The sequence below is a fragment of the Pleurodeles waltl genome, chromosome 6 (assembly GCF_031143425.1).
Source record: "Pleurodeles waltl isolate 20211129_DDA chromosome 6, aPleWal1.hap1.20221129, whole genome shotgun sequence".
Lineage (NCBI taxonomy): Eukaryota > Metazoa > Chordata > Amphibia > Caudata > Salamandridae > Pleurodeles > Pleurodeles waltl.
Genome location: NC_090445.1, coordinates 203,848,152 through 203,867,507, shown reverse-complemented (window position 1 = coordinate 203,867,507; position 19,356 = coordinate 203,848,152). Strand labels below are relative to the sequence as shown.

The following is a 19,356-nucleotide window of genomic DNA, read 5'->3' as shown; positions in this document are numbered from 1 at the left end:
TAAGTCCCTTGTAACTGGTACTCCTGGTACCAAGGGCCCTGATGCCAGGGAAGGTCTCTAAGGCTGCAGCATGTCTTATGCCACCCTAGGGACCCCTCACTCAGCACATGCACACTGCTTCACAGCTTGTGTGTGCTGGTGGGGAGAAAATGACCAAGTCGACATGGCACTCCCCTCAGAATGCCATGCCAACCCCACACTGCCTGTGGCATAGGTAAGTCACCCCTCTAGCAGGCCTTACAGCCCTAAGGCAGGGTGTACTATACCACAGGTGAGGGCATATGAGCACTATGCCCCTACAGTGTCTAAGCAAAACCTTAGACATTGTAAGTGCAGGGTAGCCATAAGAGTATATGGTCTGGGAGTCTGTCAACCCTGAACTCCACAGCACCATAATGGCTACACTGAAAACTGATCTGTTTTTGCCACTATCTTACCTCTAAGGGGAACCCTTGGACTCTGTGCACACTATTTCTTACTTTGAAATAGTATATACAGAGCCAACTTCCTACAGTACCTATATGATACAAATGGTATTGCATGAGCTTTGCATGTCTCCTAGTTCAGCCTTGGCTGCTCTGCTATAGCTACCACTATCAGTCTAAGCTGCTAGAACACTATTACACTCTACTAATAAGGGATAACTGGTATAAGGTGTAAGTACTATTGGTACCCACTACAAGCCAGGCCAGCCTTCTACAGTCTACTCACAGGGAACCTGACACCAGAGGAGACTCCTGTCAGAAGAACTCATGAAAGTGGAGGAAAACGTTTACAAAACTGCTTCATTTGTGTTAGAAGAAAGGGCCTGATGTATTAAAAGGGTTCATTCAGCGCCTATGGAAAATTATTAGTACATATGATCCAAAGTTCCTAAATCTGCATTATTAGCCTCTTTTAAGCCACGGGGAATAATTACTTACCACATAAGACAGAAAGACCAGGAAGCGCCATCACTGTGGGCATATCTGACAAGGAAGAAGTCCTTCATTGACCTTCCCATCCTGTGAATCTTGTCCAGTCACTCACTTTTCTCAATAGAGGATTTCTAAATCTTGCAGGATGGCTGTAGTCGAAATAGTCATCTTGGGAAAGGCCTGTAATCAAAATCCAAGTTAGCTGAAGCCGCTTTACTTTCCACTGAACTCATGCTGGATTCAACACAGGTTGTCAGTCCTACTAGACTGCACATTGTCAAGTTTTCTACAGTGCATCCTTGTTGTCGTCGTTACACGTAACGACAAGATCTTTTGTGACCAGTTACAAACTTGATTCGACTTTATGGTGAATTATATTTGTTTTTTGTGATAAAGCGATGTGTTAACCCATGCGTGTTCTAGAATGGCTCAGGAGAACAGTGATGTCTGATTATTGTTGGTCATTCACTATTAAAAGAATCCACAAAGTTGAACAAAAAACAAAGACTGCCAACATAAAACAATATTTAATGAGAACAAATGATTCTGAGGAATAAGCAAGATTAATTTTGTTATAATTACAACAATCAACAATTGTATAGTCTAGAACATTGCTTCCCAACCTGTGGTCCAGGGACCCCTGGGGGTCCGCGACGACTCCTCAGGGGGTCCGCAACTGCTTAGAAAATTAAGTAATATTAACAGATTAATAAAGTGTATATACATTTAGATGCTAAATGTACAAGCAAAAAATGTAAAATGTACTCTAAATGTCAAGGAATTTGTAATTGGAGGCAAAAAAGTAAATTAGTATTTTCAAATTGATTCGTGGGAGCAGTGCAGGTGCATCAAACAGAATATAATATGGATGATGTGCGGCTTCAATTACATTTAGAAAAGACCCAACCTTCCTAGTCAATTTCAATGTTTTTTATTTTATTTGTTTGAAAATTTTATAAAATGTGTTATCATTTGTGTATTTGTTTGATGAATGCTTGTTTCTGTATTTTTGTGTATTGTTTTGGTGTTCAGATCATCGACCGGGGTCACCGGCTTCCAGTAACGACTCAGTCGGGTTCTGCGGATTCCAGTAATGATTCAGCGGGGGTCCCCAGGTTCCTGTAATGATAAAGTGGGGATCCACAGGTGTCAAAAGGTTGGAAACCACTGGTCTAGAGCTATCTGCAGTGGAGATACAGGCATCCATTGCATACAGACAGCAGTAATAAAGATCTGAAGAGTGAACTGGGTGCATCAGGAAGCAATCAACAAGTATGCAATGTATGCAAGCAGCCAGGAAAGATTATCTTTATAATCCTCTCATGAGTGAGGGTTGAGCCACCCGTAGGCATTTAAGGGATACAGGTACCTATGGTGAATCTCCTACAACAGCAGTTCTTAACCTGGGTCTGCGAACCCCTGGGGATTCGTAAAACCTACAAAGGACGTCCGCAACAGTTTAGAAATTGAAATACTATTAGCAGTTCAATAAAGTGTGTATACATAAAAAAACTAAAATTGAAAATCTTCAAACACTCTGTAAATGTGTTATTAATTTGAAATTGGAGACTAGAAATTAAGTTCATATCCATAGCTTGATTTGTGGGCGCAAGGCATGTACAACAAACAGAATGTAGTATTGAGGATGTGTACCCTCTATTGAAGCACTGGTATGCGCAAACAAATATGCAGGAGACTAGCATTAAACGTTTAAGAAAAAAACTTCATTTTGTTCTATTTTTTCTTGGAATTAAGTACATTATTTCATAATTTATTTATTTTATTGAAGAACAACTGTTTCTGTACTTTTGTGTACTGTTTTGATGTTCACATCGTAGAAAATGTTTAGGCTGGGTTCCCCGGATTCCAGTTATGATTCAGAGGGGGTCCACAGATGCCAAAAGGTTAAGAACAACTTATCTTAAGAGTCCATCCAAGAGCAACAGAGAGTATTCCACAAGTATGCACATATGTAGCGGTGCCATTTAGGTTATATACAGAACCAATCCACAAGCCTGTATTAGCCTTCTGCGTTTGTTTCATAGTGCATAATGTTTTATAAGTTCAATGTGCCCTATTATATGTCGTCATCCTTGTGGTCTTTCCCTCCCTCCCGTATCTGTGTGCGCGAGAGGTCTTGCATGCTGTTTAGAATGTTGGGGTTGCTTACAGTTGGGAGAAGTGGGAGTTGGGCATTCTAACGGACGTTGTAAGTGTGAGAAAAAATATTGGCGACCTTCTTACCTGCATGTATGTGAATACCCCCAGACCTTGCCTAGTTACAGGAAACCATGGTCCAGAAGTGATGATTTGGTGAGTAGTCCCTCCAAAAGAACTGGATTGCAGAAGAGAGGCGCACATTCAACACACCATATTTCCTGTATTTCTCTGGAACAGGTGGACAGCTTTACGTTCATCACATCACAGTTTATACCGATAAATGGAAAAGGAACTGTTAGACCTGACATGCTGAGGTTATGTTTCCCCAAACCTTCTTGCTTTTTCCTGTACATTTTGCTGATTCTCTTCTAGTTACCTTAGGGCTCTGGGCACTTTCCCACTGTAAGTACAGTGTGCATGGCTTTCTTACATATATTAGGAAGTGGCGCTTATTTGTGTGTGCGCACTGGCACCTAGGGTGTTCTTAAACATGTCTCTAGCCTGCCAATGCAGGCCTGTGTGTGCGCAAGGGCATTTTTGCCCAGGGGTGAAGAATACTTATGTGTGCTTTCACTATCTATGACTGCATTTATCATGATGCTTTGGGGCTATTCGAGCTGAAATGTAAGACAGGGTGCTCCCCTTTTTGGATTGTGTATGTATGAGAGCTGCTCTGCACATAGGTTAACATTGGGAAATGTTACAATTGCTCCTAGCTGCAATAGTGGATTGCAGCAGAGCAGCCTCATAATGTTTACTATCATCGGATTCGTCCTGACAAACTCCTTTCTTTGATAAAGGTGGTGTTGTCAATAATAACTAAGAAATGCCACTTTTCAAAAGTGGGCATTTCTATGCTCTAAAACACTTTTGGGTGCCTTTTAAATTTGACTCTAATCCACACTGGAGGATGGGGGACCACAACTGTGCATTCCCCAGCAACAGCTATAAACCTTAGGCACACAAATGGAACAACAGATCTCTGCCATTTGAGGACCTGGATGGATAGATTGGAGGAAGATGTTTTGACACTTGGCCTCTCGGAACCAGATCATAGCCCCACTAAAGATTAACATGTACATTCTACGGGCCCATGGCAGACAGGATGGAAATTTAGGGGAGAGATCAGTGGTTCAAAAAGGAACCCTGTGAGCCTCCCCCAACTTCAAAAGCACACTACAGTATAACTGCTGGTGCCACACTGCAGCAAACTAGAGGTACGATTGTGGGAACGCAGGACATGAGATACTGGACTGTGTGGTGCACACTGCCAGAGGAATCTCTTGTGCATGAGGAGTAATTACTGCCCTTGGAAGGGACCGCACACCCTTCCTGAATAATGTCTGGCCCAGGCTGACTGCCTGCTGTTGTGTGACATCCCCAAAAGTGCTCTCCAAGGGCTTGTTGGTTTGCCCCCTGTTGTCTGGTGGAGATCTCAGGTACATCAAAGACATCCTGCGAGAGGCCTACACAATCTACCTGTGACATCTGGAGAGCGGTGCCCTCTTAAGTGCCCACATCATCTGCTGGACCCCACCTGATAGCGGAGGTGTGAGCGTGGAACCAAGTATTGTGCCTGGGGACCGGATTGCCTGGTGCTGAGCCCTAAAGGGACTGCCCTCATTTTAGGAGTGTGGCCCTACATCTTAGGGCCTCTGCACACTTAAGCATATTGTTGGTGGTGAGCGGATTCTCCGGTGGCGGAATCCTGCGTGGTCCACTTCGTCAATCGTGCTGCATTACTCTCATGCGCCACGCCGACTGCATGTTCATTGCATGCGGTGGCCGATTCACAGGTTGCGACCTTTGGAGGTGGGGCGTACTCATAGCAGTGCGGCATTCTACTTCGTGTGGCACCACTGAAATTGCACCTGTGTGTGTAACCGGAATTGTCTGATGTGACTCAAGTCCTCGCCCACCAGATGGTGTGCCGCATTTCTAGGGAGGTAGGGAAGTGGTAATTCTTTGTTTGTGTTACCGGAATTGTCTGGTGCAACTCAAGTGATCGTGCAACTGATGTTATGCCTCATTTCCAGGGAGGTACGGAATTGGTAACTCTTTGTTTGTGTGACCAGAGTTGTCTTGTGCGACTCAAGTCATCATGCACCAGACTTGTGCCTCATTTCCAGGGAGGTACGGAATTGGTAACTCTTCATTTGTGTGATCAGAGTTGTCTGGTGCGACTCAAGTCATCGTGCACTAGACTTGTGCCTCATTTCCAGGGAGGCATGGCATTGGTAACCCTTCATTGATGTGATCAGAAATGTCTGCCTTCAGTGTCGTGGACCAACAGGCCTCTCCTCACCCGGCCTCAACAACTCCTTGTTACCATGTTGTATTGATGGAACGGGCCTGGGTAGAGAAAGTAAGTGGGTGGGCTACAGAACACATCTGAGACCAATCGGAAGCAGGTCCCAAGAAGTGGTGCCCTCCCACCCCTTGTGCATCGCAGAACTGGCAGCACAGTAGGGAAACCTTTGATTGAACTTCCCGAAGGGTGGCCAAACCTCCATTTGTCGACTGCCAACTAAAACCGCCTGTTATCTATCCTCCCCCATTTTTCCCCAGGACCCTGAATAAGTGTGAATAATAATAATTAATATATTTCTACAGTGCATAGCTACCTCATCAACTCCAGCCGGCATCGGCCTAGTGTCTGAGGCAGAGAACAGTGGTGGCTGCCGATGATCTAAAGTGGAATGGTGGCACGTGGTGGGGTTTTGGAGAATAAAAATAAAATAAGAAGACTTATCTGCTGCTCCCGCTGATGCTGCCGGCTGCCTCAGTGCTTCGCTCAGCCCGGCAGTCCATGGGACACAAAGCACATGCTCCCCACCCAATCCATACACTGCTGTTATGCTATACCCAGCATGAGAGAGGCACTGGGATTAGCCTGAGCGGGCTGCTCTGATGATCGCTCAGGCACAGGGAGCCTGTGCCTTTTCTCAACCCGGCTATGCAACACAGCTGGGTTGGAGAAATATAAGTGTGCATGCCAGTTTGACTGTCCAAAGACGGTCAACCAAACCAACATGCGCATTTACAGTGCCCACCACTCCTTCTCCCTGCCATGGCCTGGCCCCGCCCTAGACTCAATCGGCTTTGTGTCAGACAGTAATAAATAAAATGATAATGACATTGTTTTATTATCATTTTATTTATCATCTGCTGGCTCTGAGCAGTAGGGTGGCGCTCCTCTGCCATTACGAAGGAGCCACCCCTGGAGGGGAAAGGTTTCCTCCAACTCCAGTCCATGGGTGGCAGGGTAGTCAAGGTTGGCTGAAGGGTGGAGGAGTGTTTGGGCCATGGGTCTGCGAGTACAATATTTATTGACCTGCAGATATCAGTGGACTGCATTGAGGTGCTGTGTTTGTGTGTGTGTTTGTGTGTGTGTGTGTGCAAGTGTGTGCAATACGAACCTGCCTGATAACCATAGCACCGGGTATCAGTGCTGAGTGACTGCATGGGAGTGACTGCCTGTGATTAACAAGACTGCACAGCAGTGTTGCCCTACACATTGATTCTTGACAAAAGTATATTACGTTTGACCTTGGTTTTACCCATGGAGCCTCCGGCGCACAAGGCTTTTTAAAAGTGTTATAATTACCTATCTGTACACATTACCACTATCGTTGTGAAACAGAGTGCACTCTATAACTGTGTGAGATTGAATTCGAATAATTGTATGGGTGGGTCTTGTGCTGACAATGTTTTGCACTGCATGAGGTTGCTGGGGGCAAAGTAGGATCTTTCTCAAAGTGTACATATTACTGATGTAATTTTAACTCAGTTGGGCCTAGTACTGCTAGTGATATTTCCAAATGTAATTTAGCCCAGAGATACATGATGTTCATGTTGAGTTAACTAATGCGTGTTGAATACAAACTTCATTTACATACACCTGGTGTGCAGTCTCTTTTGTGATGCTCAGTGCATTTGTTGTGTGAAAGTGCTTTGCCAATGCTTTACAAATTCCGCCAGTGATAAGCCTGACTGCTCAGTTCCAGGCTACCTAAGGGTCAGCTCAGGTTATACAGTGAGTGCAATCACCCAGCCCTGATGGGAGTGGTAGGTTCTGCCTGGCTAGGGCCTTGCCTCAGCCAATCAGAGCGTGCCCCCTTCAAGAGGAACAGATTCACATTCACCACATCAGAGCTCACACAGGAATGTTGCAAAAGAAAAGATTCAAATTTAGCACTGCAGCAGTCACACATCCCCAAAGGAGAGGGGTCGACTCACATCATAAAAGGGCTCATCAAGTATGGGTGTACCTAATTCTAGCGCAGGCCCCTTTGCAGTGCACTCTTTTAGGTCTTCCTGGCCACAGGTATGCACCCATCTCCCTTTGTTTAGACTTTGCTGAAGGACACCCCAGCAGGCCCTGAGACTCAGACACTGCTCCTTTAAGTGAGGAGCAGAGGTGAGATGCAACTATGCTTCTTTTGCATGACTGTAGTTGCATGAATCTCTCTGCACAGCTTTCTGCTAAATAAGTGAGCAAAGCCTGATTGCAATTTCAGCGCATGGCCTACAACTGTGCAGTTCTGGCCTGGCATATGGTGCCACAGTTTCGCCAGGCACTGGTGCAAGTAATAAGGACTGGCAAAATCACAGCTGCCCACTGGTAAGATAAGGAGGGGGCAAATGTTGACAACCAATCATGTTTGGGCTTACAAGGTAAATGGAAACATTTCTACTTAAGGTCAGTGGTGTTGCAAGGTTGCCAGGGTCCCTAATGCAAGCAATGAAAATGGACCACATGCTTCCTGGTTGAATAATAAAAGTCAGCCATAATTGAGGTGCATATGGTACCTCACACCCATGGCGCCTCTGCACCTGTTCCACTTATGATAACTACATCCCTGCACATGATGTCAAATTGTAGTGTTACACAGTAAAGAGTTGCAGCAGATTCTAATTAAAAATCATGGCCCATAAACAAGCAGTGACACATGATGTAGAAAAACTGTCAGCGTGTCTCGCTTGATAGTAGATTATATTGATTACCAATATAAGTATATTACCAAGCAATAAATGCAGAATCGCTCATCTTGTTACATTAGGCTGGAGTGACATTATACACTGATATGCACTGTTGTTATAATACCTGTGCTTCATGTCGCTCTTTTGAATCACAGGCGCTAGGCCCTTAGTTATGAGTGGCCGTTGTTATTGGATAATGGGGACTAAATTGGGGTTTTAGTTCACCAAAATTTGCATTTCCCGGTAATTATTGGCAGGAAAATTGTGGGAGTGCAGTGTTAGCCTCCGAGCTCCTAATTTTGATATGTGTGGTAATAGGAGTTGCTGCTCATATCACAATTAACCAGGCCACTCATAAGGGGGAGGCCTAGGTATTGCTACAATATTGCACGGTGCCTGTCTTTGCGGCACAGAAATGTGTTTTCAATACTGGGGCCATGTGGAAACTAGCACAGCAAGGTGCGCTTCATGTACCGGGACAAAGTTTTATGTCGTGGGGGATTTCTGCGCAATGTTCACAACCTATGTGGTCGGTGCTAGGTGTGCATGACACCTTTTGTTGGTACACAACAAATACTAAGGAGCAAATTAAGAGTTAGAATTCACAAGTGTTTACCTTGTTATGAAATAAATGTTCTTATAGTTCTTATATCCTGAGGGATAGAGTTCAAAATTTGAGCAGCCAGGACCGATTATGCCTGCCATTTATCCCTTCCGAACCACTGTGGTGACTTTACTAGCTGAATAAAGAAACCTAGTGGGCATATATATAGTAAATATTTGCCTACAAAATTATGAGCTTTGATGGAGAATGGCCTCAAGGATGATGCATTTAGTCAATAGAAACCTCTGAGCCAGTATTGATTGGTCTCACCATTACATGTTCAATAGAACCACTGTAATCGCTGCTGGTTCTAGATGAAAAAGTAGGCAATCTTTGCATGATCCAGCCTAACCAGAACTACACCCTCCATAGCCTGGAGTCTCTGGGAAACATTCAAATATCTAAACACTTTCTTGAGAATAGGTAGCGCTCATCACCTGAGAAACTTGTTGTGACTTGGTTAGACTTGAATCAGAGCTGGACTGGCCACTTAGGCTTGAAGGTTGCCTCAAAGTCCACCAAGGACTGATGACCCCCCTCTTCAGATTAGTGATAAGGTTCTTCATTGCTGCTGTTCATCCCTTCATTTCAAATAATAATGCAGCTAAACCTTTCATCGCTAGGCAGTGCTGAATTGCTAGATGTCTAAATCCATCTCGTATGGCCTTCTAACGGGAGGTCTGTAATTTAATAGTCCATCATCAAGGCTTAATTGGTTTCTTGCTAACGTTGGTGGGTGGTCCCATTGAATATTTCACCTGGGCTCCCGCCATCCCTAATTGGCCTTATATGTCCACTTGTTGGCTATTGATGGTAATTCTTTTAGTGTGACAAGGACAAAAGGCCTTTTACTAAATTCTATTGGCACAAAGACATAACAGATGTTTGATCATTTACCCCAGTCTTCCACACTTCAAGGTGTTGAAGACTATGATGAATACATGGAGGCACTAGACAGGCTTAAATGACACTTTACTGTGGAATCACATATCGATATGGAACAATAAAATTTTTATTCAAGGCTTCAAATGGCATCTGAACCCACTGAGAATTATGTGGCAGCTTTAAGGGTGCTAGCTGCCAACTGTAAATTTGGAAGTATCACTGAGCAGTAGATATGTGACCAAATTATCATGCACTGTTTTAATTTAAAAAAATCCAAGAGCAATTTCTCAGACACAAGAACCCTTCTCTCAGTGAAGTTGTTGAGGATTCAAAGAAGATTGAGAGATCTGTTAGATCATTCAAATTGTTGAATGATGAAAAAGGGCAAGTTGATGTGGCCGTGATTCATAATTTCAAGAACAACAAGTTCTCAAAAACTAAATCTTATTCCACAGTGGGTAAAGGGAAATGTTCCCAGTGTGGCTCCAGTCTTCATGTGAACAAGTTTTCATGTCCGACTAACAGTAAAAGCTGTTTCAAATTTGATAAAGTTGGCCACTTCTCAAATGTGTGTAGATCACAATGTGTCATTTATGCCATTCAGGAGGAGATCGCTGAATCTCATACCAAGGAAGCTGTGAATGAAAACTTGGTTCTGATGGTTGGAAACACAGAAAACTACAACTGGATTTATAGAGAACCATGTAAATCCCCATCGTGTGAGATAGTCATTGATGGCGTTAAGTCTATTATCCTGGTTGACTCTGGTTCTCCTTTTCCTTTTGTGTCTCACAAATTCTTTAACAAATGGTGGTCAAATAGGAAATTGCAAGATTGTGGCATTAAGGCTTATGGTTATGGTAATTCCAGCATTAACATTTTTGGCTATTTTATAGCTACAATTTCCTTTGAAACTCACACCATATTGGGAAATATCTATGCAGTGGAAAATGGCCAACATATTCTTGGGTGGAGGCACCAAGGCAATCTGAGCTTAATTTTGGACCTGTCAGCAGAATTGCCTGTTTACTGCATAACACTTCCTCAAGGTATAGAACGAATTATTAATCAGTTTCAAGTTGTTTTTACAAGGATTTAGGGGTGGTGAAATGGTTCACACACAGCATTATTCTCAAACCTGAAGCTTTTCCTGTCAGAAACAAACTTAGAAATGTTCAGTTCAGTGCCAGAAAGGAACTTGGTAGTTAACTCAAACAATTGCAGGATGCTGGGGTTATTGAGAGAGTTGATGCTTCTGATTGGGTGTTTCAATTGTCCATGCATTAAAAAAACACTGGCACATTGGGACTATGTATAGACTTAAGATCCCTTAACAAACACATTGTGCTGGATTGTCACCCCTTCCCAAAGATCCAAGAGTGACTTGCTCAGATTAGTGGAGCTACGGTTTTTACAACCCTTGATCTTAAGTCAGCCTATCACCAGATAAAATTGGAAGAGGATTGTAGACATCTTACTGCTTCTATTAACCCTGATGGGGTTTTTAGATACATAAGAATGCCTTTCGGGTTAGTGTCAGCTACTTCTGTGTTTCAGAAGCTCATGTTTTCCCTTTTTGGAGATATGGATTGTTTCATCACATTCCAGGATGACATCTTAACTTTTGCTGATGATGTGGAAACACATAATTTGAGGTTATCCTCGTTTCTACAAATCTTAGAGGACAAAGGCATGATTCTTCAAATGGAGAAATGTGAATTACAACCCAGGAAGTTGATTATCTAGGCCCTTGTTACTCGCAAACATTTTCCCAGGGACAACAAGGTTAGTTTGTGGTGTGACTGAGAGCTGCATTGATGTGAGGAGGGTAGCAGTCAAAGGTGGGGGAGGTTTCAGAGAGGGGTTATGAAAGGATGGTGGGTGTAGAAGGCAGCAAAGCATACACAACTAGAGACTGAATTACAAAATGTGAAACCAGATAACCTGTGATTAATCCCAGCTTCCCCACTTTACCAAACGTTGTGCTCCTAGGCAATTGTTCTATTTCACTTTGTCCCCATTTTCTTCATTATCATATGTATGAGGAACTCACAATGCATGATGTCAGGATGTGGCTGTACAACCCTTCTCCTGTGTTTGATTTAACTATAATGCTGTTCATGTATCATAGGAAACCAGGTCGCCTAAAAAGTGCACATGACAACTGACTTGCCTTTGTTATTAGGGTGGAGGGAAAAATAAATGTTTCTGAATTTATGCTTGAAAACTATCACTTTCAAAAAAATACTTCTCAATGCCCTGATACGATCTGATGTACTAAGATGAAATGATTCTGCGTGTTAATGAAATGCACTTTTTGAAGTTTTAAGAGACCTTATCATATTTTTATATTTTTGCTGTGAGATATCTTGAAGAATGAAGGTGTTCCTACAGCTAAGCAGTGCAGAACAACCTAGTTACTTCCTTTCTTTATCTTAGAAAAATGTTTAAATGAAGGACTGATTGTTTATTTAACATTTTTTAATGTGCTGCGTCGAGTAAACAGCATCCCAGTGCTGATGCTGCCCTGGGGCCACATGTAAAGGTCAGGAGGGCTGCATGGGGGCCCTGGGTCGTACTTTGAGTATCACTGATCTAGGCCATGTGATTTCTAGTAAGGGTATCTGTAATAAGCGTAAGCTGATTGATTCCATTGAGGCCATGCCTGCTCCCAAGGACAAGGATCAATTACAATCTGAATTTTATTCCAGATTTGTTGACAAATTTTCTCAGATTGCTGCACCATTCAGATCTTTACTCAAGAAGGGTGAATGTTTCAGGTGGGCACAATAGCAACAGGATGCCTTCGGAAAAAATCTAGTCATCCATTATTCATGCTATGTCATTGTCTCCTTTTAACTATAAAGAACAGTGAGCATTAAATGTTGATGCCAGTTTGGATGTGCTGGGTGTTATATTGAGCCAGAAGCACAATAATACTGATAAAACAACTGTGTTTGCTTCAAGGACACTCTCTGTAGCAGAAAGTAAGTACTCCACCATATAGCGTTGGCATATGCATGGTGTATTGAACATTTTAAAACTTATTTGTGGGGGAAAAAATTTATTGTGAAAACTGATCATAAACCCCTTCAGGCATTGTTAAATGCTAATGGCACTGGAAAAACTTCAGCTTGTCTGGTTGGAGTTCTTTCCAAAATGTATGAATATTACTTCATGGCTAATTACATTCCTGGGTCGTGCAATGTGGTTACTGATTTTTTATCCAGATTACCTGAGGCCTGCCCAGTGTATATTCCTGAGTTGATGGAAGAGTGTGTGGTTGTAACTGTAGAGGATGTAGTGGATAGGTTATCTGGAAAGTTGTCAAAGGAAAGTTGGTTAGAAGCTACTCAAGACGACAAGGGGTTGTTACAAGTTATGGAATTTACCAATAAAGGTTGACCTTGGAAGAGATATTTAAACTCAGAGATGCATGTGTTCTGGAAGGTTAAAGACACCATATCTGGAGATTCTGACATTGTTTTTGAAGATAATTGTGTAGCTCCCCCAAAAAAATAAGATATGCCATTTTAGAACTGTGTCATGAAGGGCGTCTGGGTGAAACACGTACGAAAAAATAGTTAGAGAAATCTTTTGGTGGCTGTACATGGATTATCAAATTTCCTCATTTGTCAAACAATGTGTATTATGTGCAAATTCAGACAATTACTTAGTTACTTCCAGGGCTGATCATAATATGTCTGAATTTCCAGTTAGATCTTGGCAGAAGTTGGCTGTGGATCTGCTTGGCCCTTATGAAAAAATTTCATCTTGTAAGTTATATTTTATCACAGTCATTGATTACTTTTTCAAATGGGTAGAGGTCAAGTGGATTTCTCGACCACTACCAAAGTTGTTACTGATTTCCTCAAAAAAAGTGTTTTTTTTTTTTTTTAAAAGAGGGCTTACCTGAATGCACTGTTTCTGAAAATGGTGTACAATTCACCTCGCAAAACGTAGAATGTTTTTTAAGGGCTTGAGGTATCAAATACATTAAATCTGCATTGTACTCTCCACGTATGAATGGTCTCGTCGAGAGGTTAAATAGAGTTTTGGTAGAATTCATTTATTCTGCACAGGCCAACAGAGTTGAAGTTAAAAGTCTTGTTTCTTAGGAAATTTGGGCTTATCATACATCTCCTCATTCGACCACAGGCTTTTCTCCTTTTGTGTTATTGAAGGGTAGAATACCACGCATGAGTTTTACACCATCTTGGGATAAAGAGAAGTTACCTGTGCTCAATCTTGAAGTCACGTGTACTAAGGCTTGTGACAATGTTCTTGCTCATCAAGCTTCTGCAATATTCTCAAAGGGGTAAAACTGCTTTCAAGTTAGAAAAATCTGAAATCTTTTTACACCAAGCTGGTAAAGTTGTAAAAGTATCGGTAGGGGATTTTGTTAGAATAAAATTGCCATTTTATGCCTAAAAGCGGGAATCCAAGTTTTCCTCTGAAATGTTTACGATTGCCAAAACAGGGAAAATTTATCCTAAACTCAATGACAATTCTTGTTGGAGTTTAAATAGACTAGTAAGTTCATAAAAAATTTCTGGACAAAGGTTCTATGCGGGATACTGGAGATAGAAAGCGCTTTGATTTTTATCTTTGTACCTTCTCTTATTCTTCTTTTTCTACTGACAACGAAATCTCAGTCATCCACCAATGGGGAAACCTCTAAACAAAATTCCACCACTGGAAGTCAAGTTTCTTTTGATTCCAATGACGCTTTTTTTTTATAATTTTGGATATCTGGGTTTGGAAGAGTCAAGTGAGGTTGCCAGTGACCTCATTCATGAATCTATAAGTAAGCTTTCTTTGGAAGGAGTTGGCTGTAGTTCAGAATGACCAAAGAGGGATGTTTGTTTACCTTAGAAATTTGATGATTTCCTTATGTTTCAATAGGTTTTGACTGGTTATTACATATGTTACTCTGTTTATCTGGTTTATTTGCGATGTATTTTGTATCATTTTTTTTTTACTCTTTCTTCCTTTTTCACTCTAGCTTTATTTCTTTCTTTATATATAAAGGGGGGAGGTTTGTGGTGTTTTATAGTGTTTGATATTATTTACCTGTTTAGTTGTTATTTTTAGAATTACTTGTAACCCTTGCTGTTTAGTATTGCCGTGCGGTAGTGCAACGTGTTTCCCTGCTTTGTTCTCCTTGCGTTACTCATGCACCATTCAAAGTTTTTCAGTTGTTATTTGTTTTCAATGTTTTACAATCAGTTGCTGCTACTTACCTGTAGCGGTTGCCTCGCCTGGCTGTTGGGGACCATTTAATGAAAATAAAAACTTCAACAACTTTCTACACTGTCTCCTCAATTACTTCATTACCCCTCTCACCCAAAGTGCATTCAGATGGATTCTGTGGTATGTAGAGCTTTACCTGAACCTAAAACTAAGAAATTAATAAGTAGGCTTTTTACCTTTCAAGGGCAACCACAGCCTTTGAGGCTTAATTGGACATGTTTTTGAGAGGGCGCCAACTAATAGTTTTACTGTCTTAATTGGACTTATATTTCACTAGTTGGCTCCTGCCTGGTGATCGGTGGCTAACAAGGGTGAAGGAAATGTGTACCTCTCTGCTTGCGTGCATAGGGTAACTCTCAGTACTATTGTTTTTAAAATCAAGCCGCAATTAAATTCATTCCATATTATCAACTAATCGACGACCTACATAATGTCAAAGTCAGCTGAAGCAACAACAGTAAATGTTGACTTCCCTGTGTATGAGTACATTGATGAGGTGCGGGTAGTCAATGTTCTGCTGTTGATTTAAGTGCTGGTTGATATTAGTGACCTCAATAATTTTACATACCACTATACTAGCTTGGCAATGTGAATGTGTTTTACGTACTCGGGTGCAATGTGTGTTTTATATTCAAGGGTAATATGACAAACATTCATTGTAATATGGGGTTTACTTACTTAGACAGGCAGTATGGCTACCAGTACAGAAAAATGTGCAGTACATGCGGCAGTGTTGACACTTTCCTCTTGGTGGTGTCTCTAACCCCACTGAATTCCCTGTCTACGCCTTTTGTCGGAAGAGTATGTAACCTGCACTGCTCCTGGCACACTGAGCAGCAGCCCCGGCACACTTAGCAGCTCCTTGGTGCAGTGAGCCTGCCCCTGCCACAGTCAGCAGCCCTGACCTATTTGAGCATCTGTGAGCACTGCTGACAGGCTGACACCATTAACACAATTCTGTCAACTTCACGTTCACAATTCTGAGCATCTTATTATTAGTAGAACCATGAATGGTTGAAACAGGACCTTAGTATAATTAGCAGCGTCGAGGGATGTTTCAGCAATTCCCAAGTATATGCAAGACAGACCCTGACTGTTTAGTGGCAGCATCCAGACATAAAAGCGTCAATTCAGATAACCTTTTGTGGAAGAGAAGGTTTGATAAATTAATATCTGGTACGGGAATAGCGATGAATGTGATGCGCTGTTACGGAATTTAAAGCAACTGGCACAGAATTTTAAATGGCATTTCCTCCAGTGGGGAAGACTGAGTCTAGCATAACAGTTTTTTCCCGTGGCACAAATTTAGGCAGATTGGACATCCAGTTTTGTATGGGGCACATACTTAATAGTATAATTGCATAATCGTGCTGCTGCTGCCGCTACTGATAAATACTGCCCATGGATAATGTTGGGCAGAACCTGGCGTAATGGGATATTTACTTGACTCCTTTTTATAACTGCCTGTGGATCCTAAGGCCTTTTAACCAATCTCTTTGAATAGCTGTGCAGTGAACTGCATGGATGAGCCCTACTTTTTATGCAAGGCTCTCAAGAGAAGGCACCGGCAACCACAATTCCAGAATCCAGAGAGGGACTGGCTCAGTCATTAGGATTGTTTGGTTGGGGTGAGATGGGGCTGAGACAGAACTACATCCCACAGTGGTGTGCTTCCAACAAATGGCAGTCTGCAAGGCCGGGCTGCAGGACTTACAGTGCCCAATGTAACGTGTTCTAATGTGATGTCAGTTCCTGTGGTGGCATCATAAGATCAACTGTTCTGTGATGTCATTTCCTATGACGGCATCATTACACAGGTTAGTAAGTTTGATACGAAAAAATATACAGCCCTCTTTTGGTGACAGAATAGTAGCAAGTAGGTATCATTCTATGACATATCTGGACGGATGAATGTTCGCCCAACAGTCCATTGGATGTGCAATGAGTAAGGCTTCCTACCCACATCAGCATGAGCTTGTGAGGAGGGTGACTCCAGTGTACGTGTATAAATTCCTAACTTTTCCTTATTTTTTCATCTCTATGGAGTGCTAAATTGCCAGATGCCTAAATCCGTCTAGGATTGCCTTCTAATTACAAGTCAGTGAATGTTTTTTTTTCTTTCCAGGTCTCCTAAAGATGGTTTGATAATGCCTTTAACTTTTACCTTCTTGTTTCGTTGAAGTAATGTTTAAGTCCTAACCTCTGATAATCCTCTGGATGACAGAGGCCTCACAGCCGCTATTCTTTGTAGAAACGTCCTTAATTCTGTCCCATCCTTCCCAGTCTCGTATGTGCACCATTTATCCACCTTCTTACTCCCCCTTGGAACTTGGATATTATTCTAGATGATTACACCCCAAAGCACTACTGTCATGCTATTACGACTCAGATATATAATTCACTTGGCTGAGCAAGGGAAGGTTAATTTGAGGACGATAGCGCCGCTGAAATCCTTTTGATTCTTTCCACGTTCCATTATGTACTATACATATATGTTGTTTCTGAGATTAATGTCCCCAATATGGGACATTTTCTGCTTGACCCTTTTGCCCCTTTCTAGCATCCTTCCTTCTCTTGTTCATCACACACCAATTTGCCCTCTGGCTATGCCTTGGAGAATGTATATCTCATATTCTTCTAAGTTATTCTACTCAGCAGCTTAAAGCAACTCTTCCGCCATGAAACTTCCTTCCTTATGGACTCCAGCATGGATCTTGGCCTCTCACAGCGAATCACCGGCCCTACCAAAATACTGGGTCATACTCTACATACTCTTTTTTCTTCTGCCAACCTGCTCACCATAGACAGCCCTCTATAACTTTGCACCATGCATTTCCTTTCTATTGGCTCACTCTTCTTTTCCTTGTCCTCTCCACCGTCTCTGACTTCTACCACTCGCTCTGGATGTCCGTGGCACAAACTCTTCGCTTATGATCCCTCCCTTCACCTTGGTGAACATCCACCCATTTCAACCCTTTCTCAGGGCAAAGCGGCAAATTCAGGCACCTCCTGGATCTCCAGCTTGTTAGAGTCATGCCACCCAAGCTTGCAAAATGTTTTTGTGGCACCTCCACAGCCCCATGCACGAAATAAAAAGCAACTTTGGAAGAAGACTGGAGGACTTTGGTGATCAGATTATTGTGCTGAAGCCTGCCTCAGATATCAAATCATGCTGAAAGCCTACAATAAAGATCTCAGGTTAGCTCATGCTAATTTCTTGGCTGACAAAATCATCAACCTATCCAACTCTATTAAGGATGTTTTCAACATAGTCATATCGTTCACTCATCCTTCTTGCGGCAATCTTACTCCTCAGCCCACACAGTCTCCTTATGATGCTCTCTCTTTCCATCATGATAGCTTTTAAATTATTTGTTGACCTCTTTCCTCTTGCTTATCTGCCTCTCTCTCCTACCTTTGACCTCCAGTATTTTCCATCACCTCATTGTCAGAATTAGTTCCTCTTACTTGTCAACACACCAGTCATATTACTTTTACCATCCCTTCTCTGACCTTGATCCCTGCCCAGCCTTCACGGTTACTCCTGTTCTCACAGATCAATGCAACAGATCTCTGACTTCCCACTCAGTGCCCCACACCTAGAAAAACGCCTTGGTGGAAACCGTTTTGAGGTTACATCTCATCTGTCCTTTTTCATAGAGGCCGATCAGCTCCTACAGCCATCTCAATCTTGATTCCAACTGTTTCAAAGCAGAATCAGCTCTACTGTCCATTCTGGATGATTTTCAATTGTCCTGATTCCACTAGATCTTTCCAGGGCATTTGATACTGTAGCTCACGGCAGCTTGTCACCCAACTGCACAACCAAGGAGCTAATGTGAAATTCAGGAGCTGAATTGCTGACTACACAGTGATGGCTCTGAGGCCATCCACCTCTCTCGTTTTCACTCTACTTTCCTTAGTGTCCCACAGGGAATCCCTCAATAATTCTCCCTTAGTCCTACTCTTTGTTATTTATGTTGCCACGATTGTCCGTTCCTGTGCCTTCTCATTAGTGTCGAATGTGGATAATACTCCAATCATGGCTGAACTGAACACCACTCGCAACCCTAATACAGTCACTAACCACACCAATGTTCAGAACTGCTCGACAGCAGTTGACTCGGGATGGGTTGTAACTTTCTCAGAAGAAATCATGATACGAGAGATTTTCGTTTTTGGATCCAAACCCACAGACCAGACTACTGTCTGGTGGCCCGCCGATGTAGGCCCTCCCCAGTTCCAATGGCCTCTGTCCATAATTTGGACTTTCTGTTTGATAAAGCATTCACTATCATCTTAAATCATTAAGATATCTTTGTCTTGCCTTCTTTAACTTCTTGAACTTGGCAAGATCATCCCTTTTGTGCCTAAACATGCCATGCTTGTAAGGTGGTTTTCCAAGCAACTGTTCATTTTCTATTTGGTTACTGCAACTTCATTTACCCTGGCTTACCTTACTCTTCCGTGGCACATTACTAGAACCCAAAACGTTGCAGTTCGTCTGATGTTCAACTCACGCATCACTCACACCTCTCTTCCTTTCACCCTCCT

General features: G+C 42.4%; 1 long non-coding RNA gene across 1 annotated transcript in view; it reads right to left on the bottom strand.

Annotated features, from left to right (window-relative positions):
- LOC138299529 (uncharacterized) overlaps nt 1-19,356 on the bottom strand; it is a 77,701-nt gene that overhangs the window by 51,654 nt on the left and 6,691 nt on the right. The window contains exon 2 of the long non-coding RNA XR_011204767.1: nt 924-1,097. This is a non-coding gene — a long non-coding RNA (uncharacterized lncRNA). The remainder of the gene's footprint in view (nt 1-923; nt 1,098-19,356) is intronic.